This window comes from Chrysochloris asiatica, unplaced genomic scaffold (assembly GCF_000296735.1).
Source record: "Chrysochloris asiatica unplaced genomic scaffold, ChrAsi1.0 scaffold00045, whole genome shotgun sequence".
Classification (NCBI taxonomy): domain Eukaryota; kingdom Metazoa; phylum Chordata; class Mammalia; order Afrosoricida; family Chrysochloridae; genus Chrysochloris; species Chrysochloris asiatica.
In genome coordinates this window covers 18,466,108-18,490,180 of record NW_006408563.1, presented here as the reverse complement: position 1 = coordinate 18,490,180, position 24,073 = coordinate 18,466,108, and positions in this window count along the sequence as shown.

Here is a 24,073-nt window from a genome sequence, read left to right as displayed (position 1 = left end):
AAGAATCTTAGCCCCATCTCCTTTCATCAGACCCATCTAGAAAAGATGAAGACTATTCAGTGGAGATTCTGCTTTCCCTAGTATATTCTGAAACTAAGCTCCCTCTTGAAAACTTGTAAGCCAGTCACTTCAGGTCTTTATAGAACCCTCTCCCCCGCAATTTTAGGAAGCCAATGTGTAAGTTGCCATTATCTATCAACCCTGTATACAGAGGAGATAGGATTGACACTTGATGTGAAGACTCCTTCCCTCTCAGTTGGTATTTTGAGCTACTACATCCATAAGTATAAGGTCAAGTTCTTCAAAATGTAGCAATTTACACTTGTTTCCTTTATCAAATTGTTAGTTTGTTCTTTTGGTGTGTTTTTTTTAGCTTCTTATAGTCTAGTTATGATAATTAAACCATCAAAGCTAGGTCGAATGGGTAATATTTACAAGTTTGGGCATTCTTGTAAGTCTCCCCTCAGTTCATAACAGCTGGATACTGTACTCTCAGTTCTAGCCTTCTGTGGCTATGTCCTTGTCCATTAGCTCAAGAGTCCCAAGGTCTCACCACATTTTGCACCAACAATCCCTTCTTCTTCTCTCTCTCATTTCCAGGTCAACAGGAGTCTATGGGACGTGGTTGAACTCAGCCTATTTCTTCATTGCTGCCTTTCCCCCTCTTCCACTTGGCAGTAGACTAACATGGTTGCCAGCAAGCTTACATGTCTGCTCATATGTTCCTTTTGAGTTTCAGTTTGGGACGATGGTTTGTCCTGAAGGGGTTTGACTGCTTGCCTTGATGACTCCTTGGCAAACAACTTTTTCTTGTAGTAGCAAATCAGCCTGCCATGTTTGTTTTGGATTTTTCCTGCTGGTCTGTCCTTCAAGAATTATCTTCTGTTCTTCTAGCTGCTTCAGGCTGGCCTACTTCTCCTTTCAAGTGGGAATAGCCCACCTCAGAAGGTTCTGGGCAAGGCTCAGGATTCCACCTAAGATTTTACACACTGCAAAGTCTCCACAGGAAGTCTATTTTACTGGACAAGTTCTAGAAACCTTTTTAGGTATTCCAATCAGTTATAGGCTAAAGTCAGGCTTACAAGCTTTCTGTAATCATATTTCCTGATATTCCTTTCTATCCCATTCAATATTGTCTATTTTATAATAGTTGTCAAGGGAAACCAATATCCATAAAATAATCAAGCATCTTAATATTATTTCCCCCCTATTATCCATTCAGACTATGTCTCGATCCCTCTATCACAGAGCCCTGTTGTTCTCTATTTACCTCTGTCCCATTTAGCCCAAGCAGCATTTGCTTTTACTGATTAGCTCTCTTGAATCTGTCCTTCGCTGACTTGTAAGCAACTACACAAATTGGATTTTTTTCTTACATGTCTGACCACGTTCCTCAATTTCTTTTGTTTTTCTTTCTTTCTAACATTCTTTGAATATTGCTAACTTCTAAGGGGGTTGTGCCTACTATTCACTCTTCTTAGGGTTATCTCTTCCACTTCAGACTCTCAGTTGATATCAATATGTCAAAGCCTAGTCCTGGTGTGTCGCTGTGGGTTAATCTGCCAGATTGCAAAGTCATTTGAACTGCAAGGTCGGCAGCTCAAGCTCACCAGCTGCTCCTTGGAAACCGTACACAGAGTTGCTATGGGTTGGAATCAACTCGATGGTACTTTACAACAACAACTAATAGACTTTACAGAATAAATGTCTCCCTAGGACTCCAGACTCATTTCCCCATTCCTGCTATTGACCTCATGTGAAAGTTTTAAAAACCCTTAAATTTAGCCTACCTCAAATTAAAATCTATCACCAAATCTCTATTACTTTCATTGTCCAAGTTCTTCCTCTAAATCCTACCATCTGCCTGTTTTACCTATTTCACTACTATTCACCCAGGCACACAGATTAGAAATTATGAAGTCATGTCTGATTTTACATTCTCAGGTCCCTTCCCCATCAATTGCACTTCTAGTCAGTTTAAATCTTCGGAATCTTATGCTTTGCAAAAATGTCCTTCTCTTATTACTGCCATTATTGTCCTCATATTATTGCCAAATGTAATTTCCCAAAAATATGTCTGTTCTCAGTCTTTATTTGGTCATCTATTTTCTCTACATTCCTATAAATAAAAAATGGTATCTTTCCAAAAAGTAAATACTCCCCACTTAGAATCAGCTCATGATTCCTCTTCACCTATAATATAATATTCAAAGTCTAGATTCCTTCAGGTAAGTCATACTAGATGGTTCACAATCTGATTCAGTATATATTTCCAGTTATGTTTCCCATAATTCCTTCTCAATTTTTAAAAATTAAAAGAGTATTTTGAGATATTGGTAGCTTCATATTCAGTTATAAGAAATAATACGGGGATTTCATGTAGTCTTCATCAGTATCCCACAATGGCTGTTTTTGTTGTTAAGTGCCTTTGAGTTGACTTTGACTCATAGTGAACCTGTATAGGGTTTTTGAGGACTATCTGGTGGGTTACAACTGCCAACTTTTCCATTAGCAGTCCAGTGCTTACCCTTCAGCACCACATCTTTCAAAACTATATATAGTATGATATAATCATTCATAACCAGGATATTGACCTTAATGCCAAGATGCAGAACATTTCCATGAACAAAAGTATTTCTCCTGTTGCCCTTTTATAAGCAACCAGATTGCCCTTCCATATCACCCTTCCTTTATCCTGGAAACCAGAATTCTATTCTCTATTATTATAATTTTGTCACTTTAATAATGTTCTACAATTGGAATCACAGCATATGAGTGTAGTAACCTTTTGGGATTTGCCTTTTCATTCATCATGATTCTTGATTCATCTAGGTTGTTACATGTATAAGCTGTTGATTCCTTTATATTTCTGAGTAGTATTCCATGGCATGAATGCCCAACAGTTAGTTTAACAATTCACCCATTAAAAAACATCTGGGTTGTTCCTATTTATGCCAATTTCAAACAACGTTACTATAAGCATTAATTTATAGGTTTTTGTGAAAACGTGAATCTTCGTTTGTCTGGGATAAATGCCCAGGTTTACAAAGCCAAGTATGTGCAGTTTACTTTTTTTAAAGAAATTGACAAAATAATTTTCAGAATGGCTATATCATTTTACATTCTGACCAGAAATGTATGAGTAATTTAGTTGATCTAACAATATCGCAGCATTTGGCATAGACACAATTTTCTTTGTTTCAACTATATTTGTAAGTGTTTAGAAATAGCTCATGTGGTTTTAATTTTATTTTCCTGATGGCTAATGATGTTGAACATCTTTTTATGTATTATTTTCTATTTATATAGACTCTTCAGTGAAATATCGCTTATGTATTTTGTTCATGTTTTAATTAGATTGTTTCTTTACTGTTTATTTTTAAGAGTTCCATTATATGTTCTTGATATTTGTACTTTGTTGGTTATGAAATGTGAAAATATTTTTCATCCAGTCTGTAGCTTGTAGCTTGGTCTTTCAGAAAGCAAAATGTGTAATTTTGATGACATCTCCTTTTTTCCTTTTATGGATGTTATTGTTGGCTTAAAGTTGAAGAACTCTTTTCCTAGCCTTAGATTATGAACATTGTCTCCTGTTACTTTTTTCCAAACGTTTTATAGTTTTACGTTTAAGACTGTGATTTACTTTTAGTATTCAATATTAGAATTAAGTAAAAGTTTTTATTATTGTTATTCTGGCTTTTTGTTTGTTGCTTGGTTATGCATGTCCTTGTTCCAAAATCATTGGTTGAAATATTATCTATCTCCCAATTGCTTTTACATCTTCATTAAAAGTCATTTATTCCCATTTATTCTTCTTTCTCAAAATTGTTTGATCTGTTACAGCTGCTTTGATTTCTCATATGCATGTTAGAATTATGCTATCTATATTTTTATAGGAGTTCGCTATTGACTAAAACTTTATATCAACTTGGGTAGAATATAGTCATTATTATGTTTAATCTTCCAACGCATGAAATGGAATGTTGTTCATTTATTTTTTAGTTTATTACTTTATTTGTTTATTTACTTTTTTCATTCATTAGTTTCATCATTATTTTGCCATTTTCAATATATGAGTACTATTCATATTTTGTTCAATTTATAGCATTTTTGAATGATTACAAATAGTAATTTTTAATTTAGCATTCATATGTTAATTTGTAACATATGAAAGTATAGTTTATTTAGGTGTGCTTCCCTTGTATCCTGTGATCTTGCTTTATATAGTTATTAGTTCTTGTTATTACTGTTTAAGGTGGTACCAACTCATAGCCATCTTATGGACAACAGAATAAAACACTTTGTGGCACTATGCCAATCTCACAATCACTTCTATGCTTCAGTTCACTGTTACTGCCAGTGTGCCAGTTCATCTCATTGGGGTTGTTCTTTTTTGCTGATGCCTTACCAAGCATGTTGTGCTTCTCAGGGACTGGTCCCTCCTGACATGTCCGAAGTAGGAGAGACAAAGTCTAGCCCTCCTGGCTTCTAAGGAACACTCTGGCTCTATTTATCCTTTGATCCTTCTGGCAGTCTGTGGTATAAAAAGAATAGCTTTAATATTCTCCCCCAACACTATAACTCAAATGCATTAATTCCTCCATGGTTGTCCTTATTCACTGTCCAACTTTCATGTGCATATAGAATACTATAGTGTGGAACAGCTTAACCTTAGGCCTCAAACTGATATCTTTACTTCAACACTTTAAAGAGTTCTGCAGCAGATTTACCTAATGCAATATGTCACTTGATTTCTTGATTGCTGCTTTCATGAGTGTTCATGGTTGATCAAAGGAAAATGAAGTCTTCAATAATATCAGTCTTTTCATGCTTTATCTTGATGTTACTCATTGGTTCAGTTGTGATGATTTTATTTTCTTTAGATTGAGGTGTAACTCATATCTGTGATCTTTGTTATCCATCAGTATATATTTTAAATCCTCTTCTAGTTCAGCAAGAAGGTTGTATCATCTGCATATCACAGGTTGTTAATGAGTCTTCCTCCAATGCACATGACATGCTCTTTTTCAGATAATCCCGTTTCTTGGATTATTTGCTCAGCATACAGATTAATAAACGTGGTGGGAGAATACAACCTGGGTGCACATTTTTCTGAATTTATACCATTCAGTGTCCCCTTGTTCTGTTCAAACAACTGCCTATGATCTTGTATAAGTTCCTCATGAGCACAATAAAAGGTTCAACAGTACTCATTCTCCAAAATGTTGTCCATACCTTGTTATGATTCACTCAATCAAAAGCCTTTGTGTAGTCAATAAAGCACAGATAAACATCTTTCTACTATTATACACTTCCACAAGAAATGAACATAAAATTTCAAAGATCACCTGGAGAAGACAAAGTCAAATATTATAACAAAATTGCAAAGACCTGAAGTTAGAATACCAAAAAAGAAGAACATTCTCAGCATTTATCAAGCTGAGCGAACTGAAGAAAAAAAAAATCAAACCTTGATTTGTGGTATTCAATATTCTGTGAACAACATACTGAACAATGAAGAAAATATCAAAAGAAGGTTGAAGGAATACACAGATTATAAATACTCATAAGGAATACAAAGAATATCAATGTTCAACATTTTAAGAGCTAGCATATGATCTACAGACAATGATACTGAAGGAAGAAGTCCAAGGTGCACGGAAGTCATTGGCAAAGAACATGCACTGGGAATTGATGGAATACAAATTGAAATCTTTCAACAAAGTAATACAGCACTGGAGGTACTCACTCATCTATGCAAAAATACTTGGGAGGAAACTACATTGCCTACTGATTAGGAGAGATCTGTATTTGTGCCCATTGCAAAGAGAAATTACCCAACAAAATGTTATCCTCATTACTCGCTATTTGCGAGCAAAGCTTTACTCGCATGGCATATCATTGATAACCCATTCGAGTAAAGTTTTACTAAAGGTAATACAGAAATAACTGCAAACATATTGACAGAGAACTTTCAGAGGTTCAAGCCAGTTTCAGAAGAGGATGTGAAACGAGGGATATCACTGTTGACATCAGATGGATCTTAGTTGAAAGCAGAGAATATCAGAAAGATATTTATCTGTGCTTTATTGACTAAGTAAAGGCTTTTAATTGTGTGGATCATGACAAGCTATGGACAACACTGTGAAATATGAGTGTTCCTGAACGCTTAATTGTGCTCTTGAGGAACCTGCACATACACCAAAAGGCAGTTGTTTAAACAGTGCAAGGGAACAACTGAATGGTTTAAAATTAGGGAAGGTGTGTGCTAGGGTTGTATTATTTCACCATAAATTTTCAATCTGTATGATGAACAAATAATCTGAGAATCTGGGTTATATGAAGAAAAACATGGAATCAGGATTGGAGGAAGACTTATTAACAACCTTGCTTGCTTTCTGAAAGGGAAGAGGACTTAAAATACTTCCTGACGAAGATCAAAAACCACGGTATGGGTTACACCTCAGTGTAAAGAAAATAAAAGTCCTCTCCATTGGACCAATAAACAACATCATGATAAAACAGAGAAAAGATTGAAGTTATCAAAGGCTTCATTTTGTTTGGATCCATCATCAACACCCATGGAAGCAGAAGTCAAGAAATCAAACAATTTGTTCCATTGGGAAAATCGGCTATACAAGACCCCTTTAAAGTGTTGAAGAGTAAAGATGTCAGTTTGAGGACTAAGGTGCGCCTGACCGAAGCCATGGTATTTTCAATAGCCTCATATGCATGTGAAAGTTGGATAATGAATAAGGAAGACTGTAGAAGAATTGATGCATTTAATTTGTGGTTTTGGAGGAGAATATTGAAAGTATCATGGACTGCCAAAAGAACAAATACATCTGTGTTGGACGAAGCACAGCCACAATGCTCTGAAGAAGACAGGATTGTCAGACTTCATCTCTTATACTTCAGGCATATTTTCAGGAGGGACCAGTCACTGGAGAAGCTTATCATGTTTGGTAAAGTGGGAGGGTCAGAGAAAAAGAAGAAAACCACCAGTGAGATGGATTTACACAATAGTAGCATCAATGGGCTCAAACGTAGCAAAGACTATGAGGTTGGCCCAGAATTGGGCAGTGTTTCGTTCTGTTGTGCATACGGTTGCTATGACAACCTGATGACACCTAATAACACCAACAACAAAAACTATTCTTTGCTTTCAATCAAGATCTCTCTGATGTCAGCAGTGATATCCGTCATTGCATGTCCTCTTCTGAACTCAACTTGAAACTCTGGAATTTCTTTGTCAATGTACTTTTGCAGCCTTTTAAAATTATGTTTAGTAACATTTCAATTGCATGCTATATTAATCATATTGTCTGAGTATTTCTACATTCCATTGAGTCACCTCTCTTTGGCATGGGCACAAATATGAACTTCTTCCAATCAATTGGCCAGGAAGCTGTCTTCCAAATTTCTTGGCACAAATGAGTGAGTTCCTCCAGTTCTTCATGAGTTTGTTGAAAGATTTCTATTTGTATTCCATCAATTCCTGGAGCATTATTCTCTGCTAATACCTTCAGTGCACCTTACGCTTCTTCCTTCACTAACATGGGCTCTTGATCATTTGTTACCTCTAGCATCCACCATTTCCTTTTGGTACAATGATTCTGTGTATATCTTCCATCTTCTTTTCATGCTTTCTGCATCATACTATATTTTGCTCACAATCTTTCAATATTACAAATCAAGGCTTGAATGTTTTCTTCAGTTCATTTCAGTGTGATAAATGCTGTTCTTCCTTTTGGCTTTCTAAACCACCAGGTCTTAGAAGAAGATTTCATTATAATATTTGACTTTTTTTTTTCCCTCGAAGTGTCCTTTGAAATTGTCTGTTCAGTTCTTTTACCTCCTCATTTCTTCCATTTGCTTTAACATCTCTACAAAGGAAAGTACATTTCTGAGTCTTTTATGACATCCATTTTAGTAGTTTCCTTCTTTCTTGTCTTCCTAATGAACTTTTTTCTTTCTTCCTGTATGATATTTTTTTATGTCATCAAACAACTCTTCTGGTCTTCAGACATTAGTGTATAATGTAGTAAATATGGTCTCCAGATAATATTTAAATTCAGGTGTGATGTGTTACATTTTGGCTCTCTTAGACTAAATTCAGTTTTCTTTGGCTTATCCTGAACTTGCATCTGACCAATTCATGATCTGTTCCACAGTCTGCCCTGACTTGGTTATGGCTGATGATCTGGAGAATTTCCACCATCTGTTTCCATAGATGTAGTCTATTTGACTTCTGTGTATTTCATTTGGTGAGGTTTATGTGTATAGCTATCTCTCATGTTATTTTAAAAAGGTATTTACAATAAAAAACTTATTGGTCTGACAAAATTCTATCATGTGATCCACAGCATCATTTCTATCGCCAAGGCTTTATTTTCAAACTACAGATCCTTCCTCTTTGTTTCCAACCTTTGCATCAATTATTATCAATATTTTGATTGTGTGTTTGATAAATTTCAGACTGACAAAATTAGTAGAATTCTTCAATTTCATCATCACTGGCTTTAGTACTTGGTGCATAAACTTGAATAATAGTTGTGTGAACTGGCTTTTCTTGTAAGTGTATGAACATTATCTGAACACAGACAGTATTATACTTCAAGATAATTCTTGAAAGGTTCTTTTTGATGAAGAATGTGTTGACATTCCTCATCAATTTGTCATTCCTGGCATAGTAATGTGGATTTTTATAGTAATGAGGATTATCAATACCAGTCCATTTCTGCTCAATAATGCCTAGGAGGATGGTGATGTTTCATCCAATTTCCTATATTCGTACTTCATATCTTCCTTATTCCAATTAATTAATGGACATTTACAGTTGTTTCTCCTCATTTTGAGTCATGCCTCATCAGCAAATGAAGGTCTTGAAAGCTTTACTCCATTTGCATCAGCATTGTCAACTCTACTTTGAGGAGGCAGCTCTTCCCCATTCATATTTTGAGTGCCTTCCAACTCAAGAGGCTCATCATCCAGCACTCTGTTTTACAATATTCTGGTTCTCTGCATCATGTTTTAGTGTTTAATATTCTGGTGCTATCTGACAGTGTTCCATTGTTATTCATAAGATTTTCAGTGACTAAATAGTCAGAAGTAATTGTCTCTACTTTTTCCTAGTCTGTCTGAGCCTGGCAGCTCAGCTGAAACCTGTCCATCATGGGTGACCCTGCTGCTATTTAAAAGACTGGTGGCATAGCTTCCAGAATCACAGCAACATGCAATTCTCCACAGTACGACAATCTGACAGACACGTTCTAGTACTAATTATAGAAGATTTATTTTTTTGTAGACTCCATGAGATGTTCTTATGTAGATAGTCATACAATCTTCAAGTTGGGGCAATTTTATTTCTTCTGTCCTTATCTGTTTGTTTTATTCCCTTCACTTGACTTGTAGTAGCTAAAATTTCTAGCATTATGTTGAACAAGTGTAGTGAGTACAGAAATTCTTGCCTTGTTCCTGGTCTTAGGGTAAAATCATTCAGTCTTTCTTCATTAAGTGCAATATAGCCTATAGTTTTTATGTTGATGCTTTTTATCAAATTAAAGAAGTTCCTCTTTCTTCCTAAAGGAGCTCTGGTAACATTGTTAGGTTGTTAGGTGCCATCGAGTCAGTGCTGACTCATAGTGATCTTATGCTCAGCAGAACGAAACATTGCCCAATCCTGGGCCAACCTCACTACTGTTGCAATGCTTGAGCCCATTGATGCAGCCACTTGGCCAATCCATCTCACTGGGGGTCTTCCTCTTTCTCTGACCCTCCGCCTTACCCAACATGATATCATGCTCCAGCAACTGGTCCCTCCTGACAATATGTCTGAAATATGAGAGAAGAAGTTTGGCCATCTTGGCCTCCAAGGAGCACTCTGGCTGCACTTCTTCCAACACAGATCTGTTGGTTCTATGGGCAGCCCATGGCACTTTCAATATTCTCCTCTAACACCATAACTCATAGGCATCAATTTTTCTACGGTCTTCCTTATTCACTGTCCAGCTTTCACATGCATATGAGGTTATTGAAAACACCATGGCTTGGGTCAGGGGCACCTCAATCCTCAAGCTGATATCTTTGCTCTTCAACACTTTTAAAAGGTCTTGTGCAGCAGATTTGTCTAATGTAATATGTCATTTGATTTCTTGACTGCTGCTTCCAAGAGTGTTGATATTTGATCCAAGAAGAATGAAGTCCTTGACAACTTCAATCTTTTCTCCATAGATAAGAATGTTGTTTATTGGTCCAACAGTGTGGATTTTTGGTTTCTTTACATTGACATGCAATCCATACCGAAGGCTGTGGTCTTTGATCTTCATCAGTAAATATTTATGTCCTCTTCACTTTCAGCAAGCAAGGTTGTATCATTTGCATATCACAGGTTGTTAATAAGTCTTCCTCTAATCCTGATACCACATTTTCCTTCATATAACCCAGCTTCTCAGATTATTTGCTCAGCATACAGGTTGAATACGTATGGTGCAAGAATGCAACCCTATTGTACACCTTTCTTAATTTTAAACCATCCAATGTTCCCATGGTCTGTTCGAACAACTGCCTCTGTCCATATACAGATTTCTCATGAGCAGAATTAAGTGTTTCAGAATACTCATACTTCGCAGTATTGTCCATAGCTTGTCATGATCCACACAATCAAAAGTCTTTGCATAATCAATAAAGCACAGGTAAATAACTTTCTGATATTCTCTGCTTTCAGCCAAGATCCATCGGGCATCAGCAATGATATCCCTCGTTCCATGGCCTCTTCTGAATCTTACTTGAACCTCTGAAAGTTCTCTGTCAATGTATGCTTGCAGCCATTTCTGTATTGCCTTTAGTAAAACTTTACTCGCATGGAATATCAAAGAGATTTTCCAATGATTTCCACCTCCGTTGGGTCACCTCTCTTGGAAATGGGCACAAATATGGATCTCTTCCAATCAGTCAGTCAGATAGTTGTCTTCCAAATTTCTTAGCATAGGTGAGTGAGTTCCTCCTGTGCTGCATCACTTCCTTGAAAGATTTCAATTTTCATTCCTTCAATTCCTGGTGCCTTGTTGTTTGCCAATTCCTTCAATGCACCTTGGATTTCTTCCTTCGGTATCATTGGCTTTTGATCATATGCTACCTCTTGAAATGGTTGAACATCAACCATTTCCTTTTGGCACAGTGACTCTGTGTATTGGTTCCATCTTCTTTTGATGCTTTCTGCATCATTCAGTAATTTGCCCAGAGAATCCTTCAATAACGAAAGTTGAGGCTTGACATTTTTCTTCAGTAGAGTAGTAGTTACAAATCAGGCTGATAACTTCAGGGACTGTAGTTCAAAACTATCAGCTGTTCCATGGAGAAAAATGAGGCTTTCTGCTCCTGTAAAGATTTCCAGCCTTGGAAACCCTGTACAGTGTCGCTGTGAGTCAAAACCAACTGCATAGCACATAACAACTCTTGTCTTTATTTTCTCATGCTTGGATGTTAAATTTTCCCAAATGCTTTTGCTACATCAATTTGATAAATTTATTTACTTTTCTAAATAAAAGGTTGTTAACATTAATCTATTTACAAATACCTAGAATAAACAACATTTGGTCATGGTGTTGGGATAAAGATGAGGTAGAAACCCTATGAAACACTTCCACTCTACCTGCAGGGCACTATGAGTTAGAATTCTACTTGACTGCAATGGGTTTGATTTTGGTGTGGTTTGGTGATGGTATATATGATGCTTTGTAAATATGCTGAATTCTATTTACTAATATTTTCATAAGGATTGGTTTTTGTATCTATATTCATCAAGGATGTTGGTTTGTAATTTTTCTCTTGAACTATCTTTATCTGGCTTTGGTATCAGAGTAATGCCATCTTCACAAATTAACAGGGGAGGTGCACTTTTTACCTTCTGAGAGAGATTATTTACAATTTATATTGATTCTTCTTAAAGTGTGTGTGAAAATTCAGCATTGAAACCAATAGAGCCTAAAGATTCCCTTTTAAAAAATATTTAAAGTACACATTTAATTTTGTTATTATTGCTAGGATAAGCACTGGACTGTGAACCACAAGGTCAGAGCAGTTAGAGCCTGCAAATCTCTCACTGGGAGAAAGATGAAACTTTCTGCTTTGCAAAGATTATAAACTAGGAAAATATGAACAGGGCCACTCTGAGTGGGAACCAACTTGAAGGAACTTAACAACAGTTATTGCCAAGTGATTCTTTATTGCAGAGATTTGATAAACATGCCAGTGGCAGTCAGAGCAGATACCACTGCAACATCAGATGTAAACACAGGTTCCTTAATTTTTTTCTACTAATTTCTTCCAAGGCTATAAAAAATGGCATGCAAATATAAAACTTGCTCGTATATTTACTTAAACTGAATTTGTTTGTTTATAAATCAAGTTTTTCATTCTACTAACATAAATGGTAAGATTTAAATTTTCTTCTTTGTCAATAAACTTGGTTATATTTGTCCTGCTTTGGAAAGAATGCACATAAATAAACGTCATTAGTTTTTGTTTTTTCTTTTCTTTCATTTTCATTTCAACCTGTCGTTTTATTAGTAACCTCAGCTTAGTGGTGCAGTGTCACTGATTTATTCTTCAGGGCTTAATAAATATGCAAGTAAAAACAAGTGTTTTACATGCTAATTTTTATGCCATTACTCAGAATGCTTTCTCAGCTTTCAACTACTTCTTGCTATACTTAACATCTGTATTATTGCTAAGTAACAGAGTGTCTTTTAGTTTGTATAATATACTTTCGAAATTAAGTAACCAGAGGCACAAAGAACATTTTGAGTATTTAAATATATTAGTACATGAAAAAGATTGTTTGCATTGAGGTGGAGAGGCTGAAAATATAATCATGATTAAAGAGGATTTTGCCTTCTTTCAGTAGTACTGGAAATTGCATTGTTGAGGACAAGTTGTATGCATCATGCAAGTGATTAAATTAGCTGGTGGATATTTTACTTGATATAAAGATCAGGAATGTCTTCTTTGAATTGTCCATTAAATCTTATACAATATAATGGCCTTTAATTAATTCCTCAGTTACAATGTGTTCACATAGTCTCACAGAATCACAGTTAAAAAAAACGCAAAACTCTAGAACTTTTGAGGATGCAGAGTTCATCTTGTTTACACTCAGTTCTCTCAGCCCTATGTAATTTGTGTGTGTGTCAATCTACCAAGAATTTGTGTTTTATTAACACACACATACTTTAAAATATTCTTTTCATTTTTGTCTTTCCTTAAACAACTATTTATATAAGGACCAATGTAGAAACTAAATAACTATAACTTGTTTTCTCTTTTAAAGAAAGTTAAAATTTAGATGGGACATCAACACATACAATTTATGTTTCAAAGGAGAGGAGAGTAATGAAAAACAATGGCTAAGAGAAAATGCTGTTGTTTGGTTTGCTTATTTGTTTGATTGGTTGATTTATTTTGTCCTCTGTTTTATTCTTACCCTTCATAAAACAATTACTTGCATCAGTATGGCTTCAAGAGAAAGAAGATCGATTGTGGGGGCTTAACTTTCTCAAGGAATAGAACTCAGACGGAATGCTGAAGGGCACTGGCTGTCCATTTTCTAGGGAAGAGAGGTAACTTGAAGGGAGGTAAGAAGAAAGATGTGGATAATCACCCTTTTTATTGAGGGTCTAAAAGAAGAGCTTTAAGAAGTTGAAGTAAAGATGAGGGATTGGATAAAAACTCTGAATTTACAGATTGACAGTGAGGACTATTCATGAGAGTTATTCTTTATTGTTAAGTGCCATTGAGTGAGTTCTGACTCATAGCAACCATGTATAGGGCTTCTAAGGAGTGTCTGGTGAGCTTGAACCTCCAACCTGGTTAAGTCTGGTTAAAGAACTTTGTTTGGTAGTTACAAAACAAGTTAGGAGATTTCTCTGGCTTCTTTTCCCAGCCAGGCAAAAAACAGTGTTATAGCAGATACAATTGATTCCTGTTTTAGAAGCATGCAGCAAATGAGCTGTAGAAAGAGGTAAGTGCACACACACATCTTTAAAAGTACTGTACAGCTTCTAGAATGAACTTTCATTGTGAGTGAGAATATTCAAACACGAGAGAAGCTATTTAAAACACAGAGAATTCAAATGGGCAGAGTAAGAGTTTGTTGTTGTTGTTGTTTGTTGTTAAGTGCCGTTGAGTCAGTTCCAACCTAGTATAGGGTTTCCAAAGAGTGGCTGGTGAGCTTGAACCACCAACCTTGCAATTCAAACAACTTTGCAGTCCCGAGCATTAACCCACAGCACGACACCAGTATCTTACCAAAGGGTTCATCTTACTTAAAGTGCTCCACCTGAGAATCACCATACCTCCTGAGACAAAGAAATTTGTCAAATCTTCACAGAAGACCCTTTCTTTCAGGTGCAAAAACCTTTGCAAAACTTGTTGTAAAACTGATTTTTGTGATTTTTACAATATATGTCTCTGCACTGTAACCAGACTAACATTTTAAGCATTCTATTTTTCTTCTTATATAATGTCCACAAGTACTTGCTGATAAAATACCTGCTTATTATATATTTTCCAATGTACATTTTCTATCATTGTTTATGATAACTTATTTATTTATTAATATATTCACCAAATGATTACTAAGTGTCTAATTTGTATCAAGTGCTGCATAATGTCCACATACATAAAGATAAAAAAGATGACTATTTTTAAGAAGTAGGTGAGGTTCACTGAGATGGAACATAGAGACAGGGTGTTAGAGATTATAATGTGAGTCAACTAATACCACCAAATGCTTCTATAGTATTTTTTCATTGTAAAATATTTGATAATAGATATTAGTTGTTGAATGCTATATGTTGAAAACGAGCCACATAAATATGAACAATTTACCATGATGGGAAGCCTCATCCTACCTCCTATATCCCAGAATACTCGTATTAGTCCAGAGAAAACAAAAAATAAGGACTTAGTTTTATCATTAAAAATATATCTTATAAATTTAGTCCTGTTGTGGTGCTGTGGGTTCATGTGCCAGACTGCAAAGCTGTTTGAACTGCAAGGTCAGTGGTTCAAGCTCACCAGCTGCTCCTTGGAAACCCTATATAGGGTCGCTATGGGTCAGAATTGACTTGACGGCACTTAACAACAACAACTCTTAAATTTAATTAAGCTTTTTGGTGTCTTATTGGTAAAATTGAAAGAACAGATCATTTAACCCTAAGAAAATGAAAAAATCAAAATTTATCAATAAATCAAATGCAAATCCATTGCTATTGAGTTGATTCTGACTCATAGGGAGACCACAGGGCAGCATAGAACTATCCCATCGGATTTCTGAGGCTGTAAATCTTTTTTACAAAAACTTTTTACTGTGAATTGAGTGAAGGTTTATAGAGCAGATCTTCAGTTTTACATTCAACAAATCATATACTTTGTTGTATTTGAATGGATTGCAATCCATACCATGTAACAACAGTTATCCCACTTCCCCTTTGGGTTCTACCTTCCTTTCCATCAGTTCTTAACTTTTGCTAATATAAATATTGCTCATTTAATCCTGACTGGTTGGTCATTCCAAGTGAGCACTAGTGCTGATATAAATCTTCACGGAGGCAAATCATCTCATTTGTCTCTTGCAGATCAAGTGGTGGGCTAAAAGTGCCTACTTTTCAGCCAGCAGCACAACTAATTCAATATAAACATGTAATATTGGTCAGTATACATTAAGTTAGAAATTGCTATACTTAGCAAAAGACCTGGACATTGTCTTGAGAAAATAGAATACAAAGAAAGAATGAGAATTGTAAGAGAGACATGGAATGTTTTACAAAAAAAAAATTCAAAATCACTCAAAATCATCAACATAACTAAAGAGCAAAATACTCAAGACAAAAGAAATGTTACTATTGCTTACTGTAATTTTTAGGCATAACTCATTTTAACAAACTAATCATATTTAATATTCACAGTACAATCACTGCAAATAACTTCTTCATAACGAAAATACATATTGATGAGAATATTTTATAGGTTTTTCAAAAATTAACATTTGGCTGTACTTCTTCAAAATAGATTTGTATGTTCTTCTGGCTATCTATAGTACTTTTCATATTCTTCACCAATAGCATAATTCAAATGTATGGATTCTTTTCCAGTCTTCCTTAGTCACTTGTGAACTTTCACATGCATATAAGGCATTTAAAAATAGCATTGTACCTTAGTTGCCAAAGTGACATCTTTACTATTCAATGCTTTTACAGCAGATTTGCCTAATTCAATGATTCAGTGTGTCCTTTGATTGACTGTTGCTTCTATGAATTTTGACTATAGATCCAAGCAAAATGAATCATCTTTCTTTTCTCTATTTGTCACAATGATATTATTGGTTCAGTTGTGTTGAATTTTATGTTCTTTACATTGAGGTACAATCCATACTGAAGGCTTTAGACTTTGTTCTTCATCAGTAGGTATTTTAAGTCCTCTTTGTTTCCAGCAAGTAAGGTTGTGTCATCTGTTTATCACAGGTTGTTAATGAGTCTTTTTCCAATCCCAATGACACACTCTACTTTATGTAATCCAATTTCTCAGATTATTTGCTCTATAATAAACGGAGTAACTATAGTGAAAAGATACAACCCTAATACACACCTTTCCTGATTTTGAACCATTCCATATTACCTTATTCTAGTCTAACAACTGCCTCTTGGTCTGTGTACAGGTCCCTCAAGAACACAACGCAGTATCCTAGAATTCCCATTCTTCACAATGTTATCCTAAGTTTTTTTGGTGTGTATTTGTTTGTTTATAATGAACCACATAGTTAAATGCCTTTGCATAGTCAATAAAGCACAAGCAAATACCTTTCTTTCTGGTATTCTCTGGTCTTCAGTTTTTAGGGTTTAATGTATCAAATCTGTTCTTCAGATGACCTGTAAATTCAGGTGGGATATATTCAAGATTATATTTTGGCTCTCATCTGTCAATTTGTCATACTGGTACTGTGGTGACTTGTGAGTTACTTTGATTTTGGAAACTATGCCATGGGTACTTTAAATATCAACAGGATCATTCACAATGGACAGATTTCAGATGAGCTTCCAGACGAAGACAGACTAGGAAGAAAGAGAGACAAACTACTTTCGAATATTTAGTCACTGAAAATCTTATGGATAGCAGAGAAACACTGTCTAATATAATGCCAGAATATGAGCCCCTCAGATTTGAAGGCTCTCAAAAAGCTGCCTCCTCAGAGTAGAGTTGATCAGGATGATGTGAATGAAGTAAATCCCGTGGTAGTGAAGCCCTCGGGATCTTCATTTGTTGATGGGGCACAACTCAAAATAAAGAGAAACAGCTGTAAACATCCATTAATAATTGCAACATGGAATTTACAAAGTATTTAATCTAGGAAAATTGGAAATTGTCAAAAATTAAATGGAACACATAAACATAGATATCTTAGTCATTAGTTAGTTGAAATGGACTGATATTGGCCATTTTGAATCTGACAACCACATGATTTACTATGCCGGGAATGACAAATTGAAAAGGAATACTGTTGCATTCATTGTCAAAAAGAACATATCCAGATCACTCATGAGGTACAATGCTGTAAGTGATAGGATAATATCCTTGTGCCTATAGGAAAGACCACTTGATACCACTATTATTCAAATTTACGCACCTAACACTAAAGTCAGTGAGGATGAAATAGAAGAATTCTACCAACTTCTTCAACCTGAAATTGGTCAAACATGCAATCAAGATGTATTGATCATTACTGGTGATTGGAATGCAAAGGTTGGATACAAAGAGGGAGGTACAGTAGTTGGAAAATATGGTCTTGTTGATAGAAAAGATGCTGAAGATCGCATGATAGAATTCTACAAAACCAACGATTTGTTCATTTCAAATACCTTCTTTAGACAGCATAAGAGACTATTATACACATGGACCTCACCAGATGAATACACAGAAATCAAATTGACTACATCTGTGGAAAGAGACGAAGGAAAAGCTGCATGTCATCAGCAAAAAATAAGGCCAGGGACAGACTGTGGAACCTGATAGTATATGTTACTTATCTTTTCTTTTTGATCATTTAAGAGAATCAGCTGAAAATATTTTAGAATGTAATTGAAAATGAAACAAAAAATGATAAACTGCTACAACTAAAATTTAAGTATGAAAGACACAAGTGAAAAAATACAATTACAAAATCATTAGCAATAGCGAATTGGAAAACATAAAAATAATAATAAAAAGAGCCAATATCTCATTTACAACAGATAAACATAGCAACAAATTGTTGCATTATATATACCTTTCTCTCTATCTCACTCTTTTTTCTGTCACTCTCTCTCTTTGTGTTCTGAAAAACATTGCTGTTCAGAAAGTTATGAAATTTTTGCTGGCTTTCTGATGGTGAAGACATAATACTGTTAAGGTGAAAGTTCTCCTATTTAAACAATAGGTGCATTGTAAACACCAAAATATCCCTCAGAAATATGTTTAATAAAGTCAGATCATTTAGGTCAAATTATGAATGTATATGGCCAATAATAATAGTCAATATGTTGTTGTTAAGTGCCTTTGAGTTGGTTACGACTCATAGTGACCTTATGTGGGTTTTCAAGGAGCAGCTGGTAAGTTTGAACTGCTAACCTAGTGGTTCAAACCGATCTTGTTCAGTGCTTATCCTACAGTGCCACACTAGTGTATAGTTTTAAGTTAGCACAATGAGGACATGATTGCCCTAGACGTTTGCAAACACATTAAAAAACTTATTAATTATACAGATATGGTACTAATGAATAAATGAACTAACGTAACAATCACATCGTTTCTAGATCAAGCCATGTACATACAGATTTTTTTTTTTTCATGACAAATCTCATACATTATTCAGGAGTTTGTGTCTGCAAGAGTCAGAAAATCAACTTCAACAGGCTTTGAGTGGATCAAATGTATTGGTTTACCTAACTGAAAAGCCTTAGGGTTTTCTAGTATTGTAAATAGTAGGATTCAGAATGTAGGAAAGATTTCATCATGATATCCTTTTCTTTATTTCTTGTGACTTTCTGTGTGGCTTTCCTTCTCCCCTTTTATAATTGAGCTTTCTTTGTGTGACTAGATGAAAGACCTCTGAGTCTCACAGTCTGCCTTGTATGTTAGCTATTCCATTATTTCATGGAAGTCTCTGGTCTTGTTTAAGTTTTGTGCTAATTACAGGACTTACCTCAGCAGCAGAAACAAACCTGTTTTCATGAGGTAAAAAAGACTTTTCCAAGGAAAACAGAATGGTGATTCTGCTGAAGAACAAAAGTAAAATTGCTGGGAACAGACAAATATGTGACCATTATACCATGACACATATGGTATTTTTTAAAATATAAGGAAAGAAAATATCTATATTCAATCATTACTGTTGAGATGATTGATTTGGAAAAATGAAAACTTAGATCCTCACTCTACACCATGCACAAAAAGAAATTACTTAGCTAAAATAACTGTTAAAAATTAAACCTTATGTTTTCTGATTATCCAGAGATTTAATGCTATAAAATTAAAATGGGATGTTCTCCTAAGCATTATAAATGTTCAAATGACAACAACATCATCAACAACAACAAAAAATAGAAAATTTAAAAACAGTTGATTCTTCAGATTTATTTATCTGACAAAACATCATATAGTTTTCAAATCAAAATGAGAAGTAATATTCATAATATTTAAAACAATTAATACTCAAAGCTTCTGTAATTCAATAACAAGGAATTTTAAAACTTATAAATAATTTAGAATAGCATATGAGTTCATAAAAGAAGAGATACAAATTTATTACAGATTTACTTAATATCCAATGAATAAAACAATTAAATATTAAATTTATCCATTGTTGTTGTTGTTCAGTGCCATCGAACTGTTTCTGACTGATGGTGATGGTGGTGATGGTGATGGTTATGTGCCGTGGAGTCGGTTCCGACTCATAGAGACCCTGTACAGGGTTTCCGAGGCTGTAAATCTTTACAGGAGCAGAAAGCCTCATCTTTCTCCCGCGGAACAGCTGGTAGTTTCGAACTGCTGTCCCTGAGGTTCGCGGTGGTAGTGGTGGTGGTGGTGGTGAAGTTACCCTACATTTCTCTATTATAATGTGAAAATTTGAAATAGAGACAAGTCTTATATCACAGAGTAAACTGAAAACTTTGTAGTCTTTTTTTTTTTTTTTTTTCCACATAATTTAGCATTGCCTATTAAATATGAGGAGTCCTGGTGTGGCGCTGTGGGTTTATATGCCCAACTGCAAAGCCATTTGAACTGCAAGGTGGGAGGTTCAAGCTCACCAGCTGTTCCTCAGTAACCCTATACAGGGTCGCTATGGGTCGGAATCGACTTGACGGCACTTGACAAAAACAACAACATTAATTGCGAGGACTCCTGGTGTGGCTCTGTAGGATCAGCTCTGGACATTAAATCTTAAGGAATCCCTTGCTGGCACAAAATTAAAGTTTGGTAGCTAACTGAAAGGTTGGCGATTAGAGTCCACCCAAAGGCATCTCAGGACAAAAAAAAAAAAAAAGCCTAGCGTTATCTGTCAGAAAAACCAGTACTTAGAAATCCTATGGATCAAAGTTCTACTCAGACACACGCAGCGTAGTCATGAGTTGTAATTGACATAATGGAAACTAGTTCAACTGTTTGTTTGCTTGTTTTTAACTATTTAATATGAATAAAATTTGACTTAGAAGACGTTTGGATTCATACACCTAAAGTTGTTCAGTGCTTTACCTCTAGAAAAAAACTAGATAGAAAGGGACAGATGGATAGGAATAATGCATAAATTGTTCTAAAGTGATATGTTCAGTTTTTGTTCTGTGCATTTCTCTATAGTTTTAATATGTTACAATAAAAGTACTCACATTTTCTTATATAAATAAGACTTAAAAAAAAAAATCAAATAATGCTGCCAACCCTGCTTTAAAGTATTTTCAAAATAGGAGAGCAAATGTTCACCAATATTATGTGTGTAGGGAGGCTGTCATTTCTGCTCTCTAGCGTTCACCCCTTGAATGAACTTCTCTAGAAGAGACAGGGAAAGATACTGAAAGGTTAAGAGAGGGTACTAAGCAGTTGACTCTAGCACTGAGCCTAACTTTACTGGCCATACTACCTTGGGAAAACCACTTAACTTCCTTGAACCTTACCTTTGCCATCTGTCAAAGGGGAGTAAAAATGGCTGTTTTGATTTTTTCTTAGGTTTGTAATTAATGTGAATTAAAATATGATAAAAAGTTCTGCAAATTTAACAAAAGCCCTATAAATTCAGGCATAATTAATAAAAAATAAATGCAAAATTAATGGGCAAAGATGTTTATTAATAGATTTAATGGATTGCTCCTAGGTATGAAATAATTAACTGCTGGAACCACAGTGCCACCTAAAGACTCTATACCAAAATGGAATAGTAACTTAAAAATTATATTTTTTTTCCCCCAGTGGTAAATATTGTGTCAACATATGTGGATATTTTATTGACAAAATTCCATCACAAAGTGATCTGTAGTGGTTGCAGAATTAAATTCTATTTAGACTGTAAACATTTTACAAAAAAATTAATATTTATTTTTTAGACATAAAAGCAATTCTATGAAACTGGAAAGGAGTATGAAACTTTACATTAGAGAGTTCTCTAAATATTAAAGAATGACATGCAGGAAGCTTGGCAAATTGAATTCATATTAATAAAGTGCATATATTCTACACTGAGAAAATTCTAGACAGAATATATTCATATGCATTTATGAAGTAAAGGAAACACAGTACACTGATTCCATGACTTGGTAAGAAACAATTTGGGTCCTTACTTAATAGTCAGCAAAGACCTTTAAAGTTCATGACCTCATAAGTTGTTAGTGTTGTTGTTCTGACTCATAGAGACTACGTTTAGGGTTTCTGAGGTTTTAAATCTTTGAGGGAGCAGAAAGCTTCATCTTTCTCCAATGGAGCAACTGGTAAGCTCACATCACTGACCTTGTAGTCAGCAGTCCAGTGATTATCCTATGGTGCTACCATGCTCCAACACCACAGATTGTTGTTAAGTGCCATCTAGTCAGTTTGGACCCATTGAGACATTGTATAAGGTTTGTGAGGAAAGGCTGATGAGGAACATGTACAAAAACCAAGAGGCAATAGTTTAAACTAGGACATACTGAATGATTTAAAATTAGTAAGGGTGTGCGCCAGAATTGTATTCTTTCACCATGCTTATTCAGTCTGTTTACTGAGCAAATAATCATAGAAGCTGTATTATATAAGGAAGAATGTAACATAAGGATTGGAGGAAGACTCATTCACAACCTGTTACATGCGGATGATACAACCCTGCTTGCTGAAAGCACACAGGACTTGAAATACTAATTGATGAAGATTAAAGATCACAGCTTTCGTTATGGGTTGCACATCAGTGTAAAGAAAATTAAAATCCCCGCTATTCGACTAATAAATAGCATCAAGATAAATGAAAAGAGATTGAAATTGTCAAAGACTTCATTTGCTAGGATCTACTCACGGAAGCAACAGTCAAGAAATCAAAGGTGTATTGCATTAGGTAAGTCTACTCCCCAAAACGTCTTTAAAGTCTTTAAGAACAAAGACGTCAGTTTGAGGACTAAGGCACACCTGACCCAACTGTGGCATTTTCAATAGCCTCATATGCATGTAGAGTCCTGGGGTGGTGCTGCGGGTTCATGCGCTGCACTGCAAAGTCAGTTTGAACTACAGGGTTAGCAGTTCAAGCTCACAGCAGCTCTTTGGAAACCCTAGACGGGGTCGTTATGGGTCAGAATTCAACAACAACAACATATGTAAGCGAAAATTGGACAATGAATAAGAAAGATTGTAAAATAATTAATGCATTTGAGTTATAGTATTGGAAAATATTAAAATTACCATGAACTGCTAAAAAGCAAACCAATCTGGGTTGGATGAAGTACAGCCAGAATACTCCATACAAGCCAGGATTGTCAGACTTTGTCTCACATACTTCAGACATATTATCAAGAGAGACCCAGTTCTTGGAGAAGGACATTATGCTTGATGATATGGAGGGTCGGCAAAAAAAGAGGAAGACTCCCAAAGAGATGGATTGGCACAATGGCAGCAGTGATGTGCTAAAGTTTAGCAATGATTGTGAGATTGGGGAAGGATCAGGCAGTGTCCTGTTCTTTTGTGCATTGGGTCACTATGAATCAGTACTAACTCAATATCACCTAACAACTTTTGTTAGCCCCTTCATTAATAACATTTGTTTGTAGTCTCACATGTCTTCTGTCATTTTACTGTTTATTATACATAAAGGCAAAATCTATAAAGACAAGATCAGCATGCATTATCCTACAATACCACACCAGGATTCCAAATATACTAACAGTCATGGGTAAATAGAAGTCCTGTAAAAATATAATTAATAGTTAATGAATCCAATGAAAAATGAGTGTCCAGGTATCCATGAGAGGCATCTTTCTGATACATATATTAATCTAGGCAAATTTGTGAGAAGTATGGTTTCTGTGGAAAATACAGTGTTTAGAGATATAAATCCTAATTTAAGAATCAGTGTGTGCATTTGTACTTTTTCTCTGTGTGTGCATGATTAATTTCCTCCAGAAACCCATTCAATCTGCTATTCAGATACAACTTGATGTTCAGGGAGTTCAGATTCTAGCCATCTCACTCTCAAAATTGGACAAATGACAAATCCAAGTAATAGGCTTGCAGTAAATATGTGTGTGATAAATAAATAAATTGTAGGTTCTACAAATCAATTTAGCCTCTGTGATAGTAGACAAGCATGACTATGTCCTGAATAACATTTGAAAAATTCTCAATCAATTACATTGAGACGTGTCTAGTTTAATTTTATTTCTCATTAAAAAAGACATCCAGTTCACAGGGTACCTTCCACATGAGAAAGTATTTCTACCAAAGCATTAAAGGACCGTGATTTATTTTGGAGAACTCCAATGCCTGTGTTCTACACCTCTAATTATGAGAAAATTTATATGAATATAAGTTT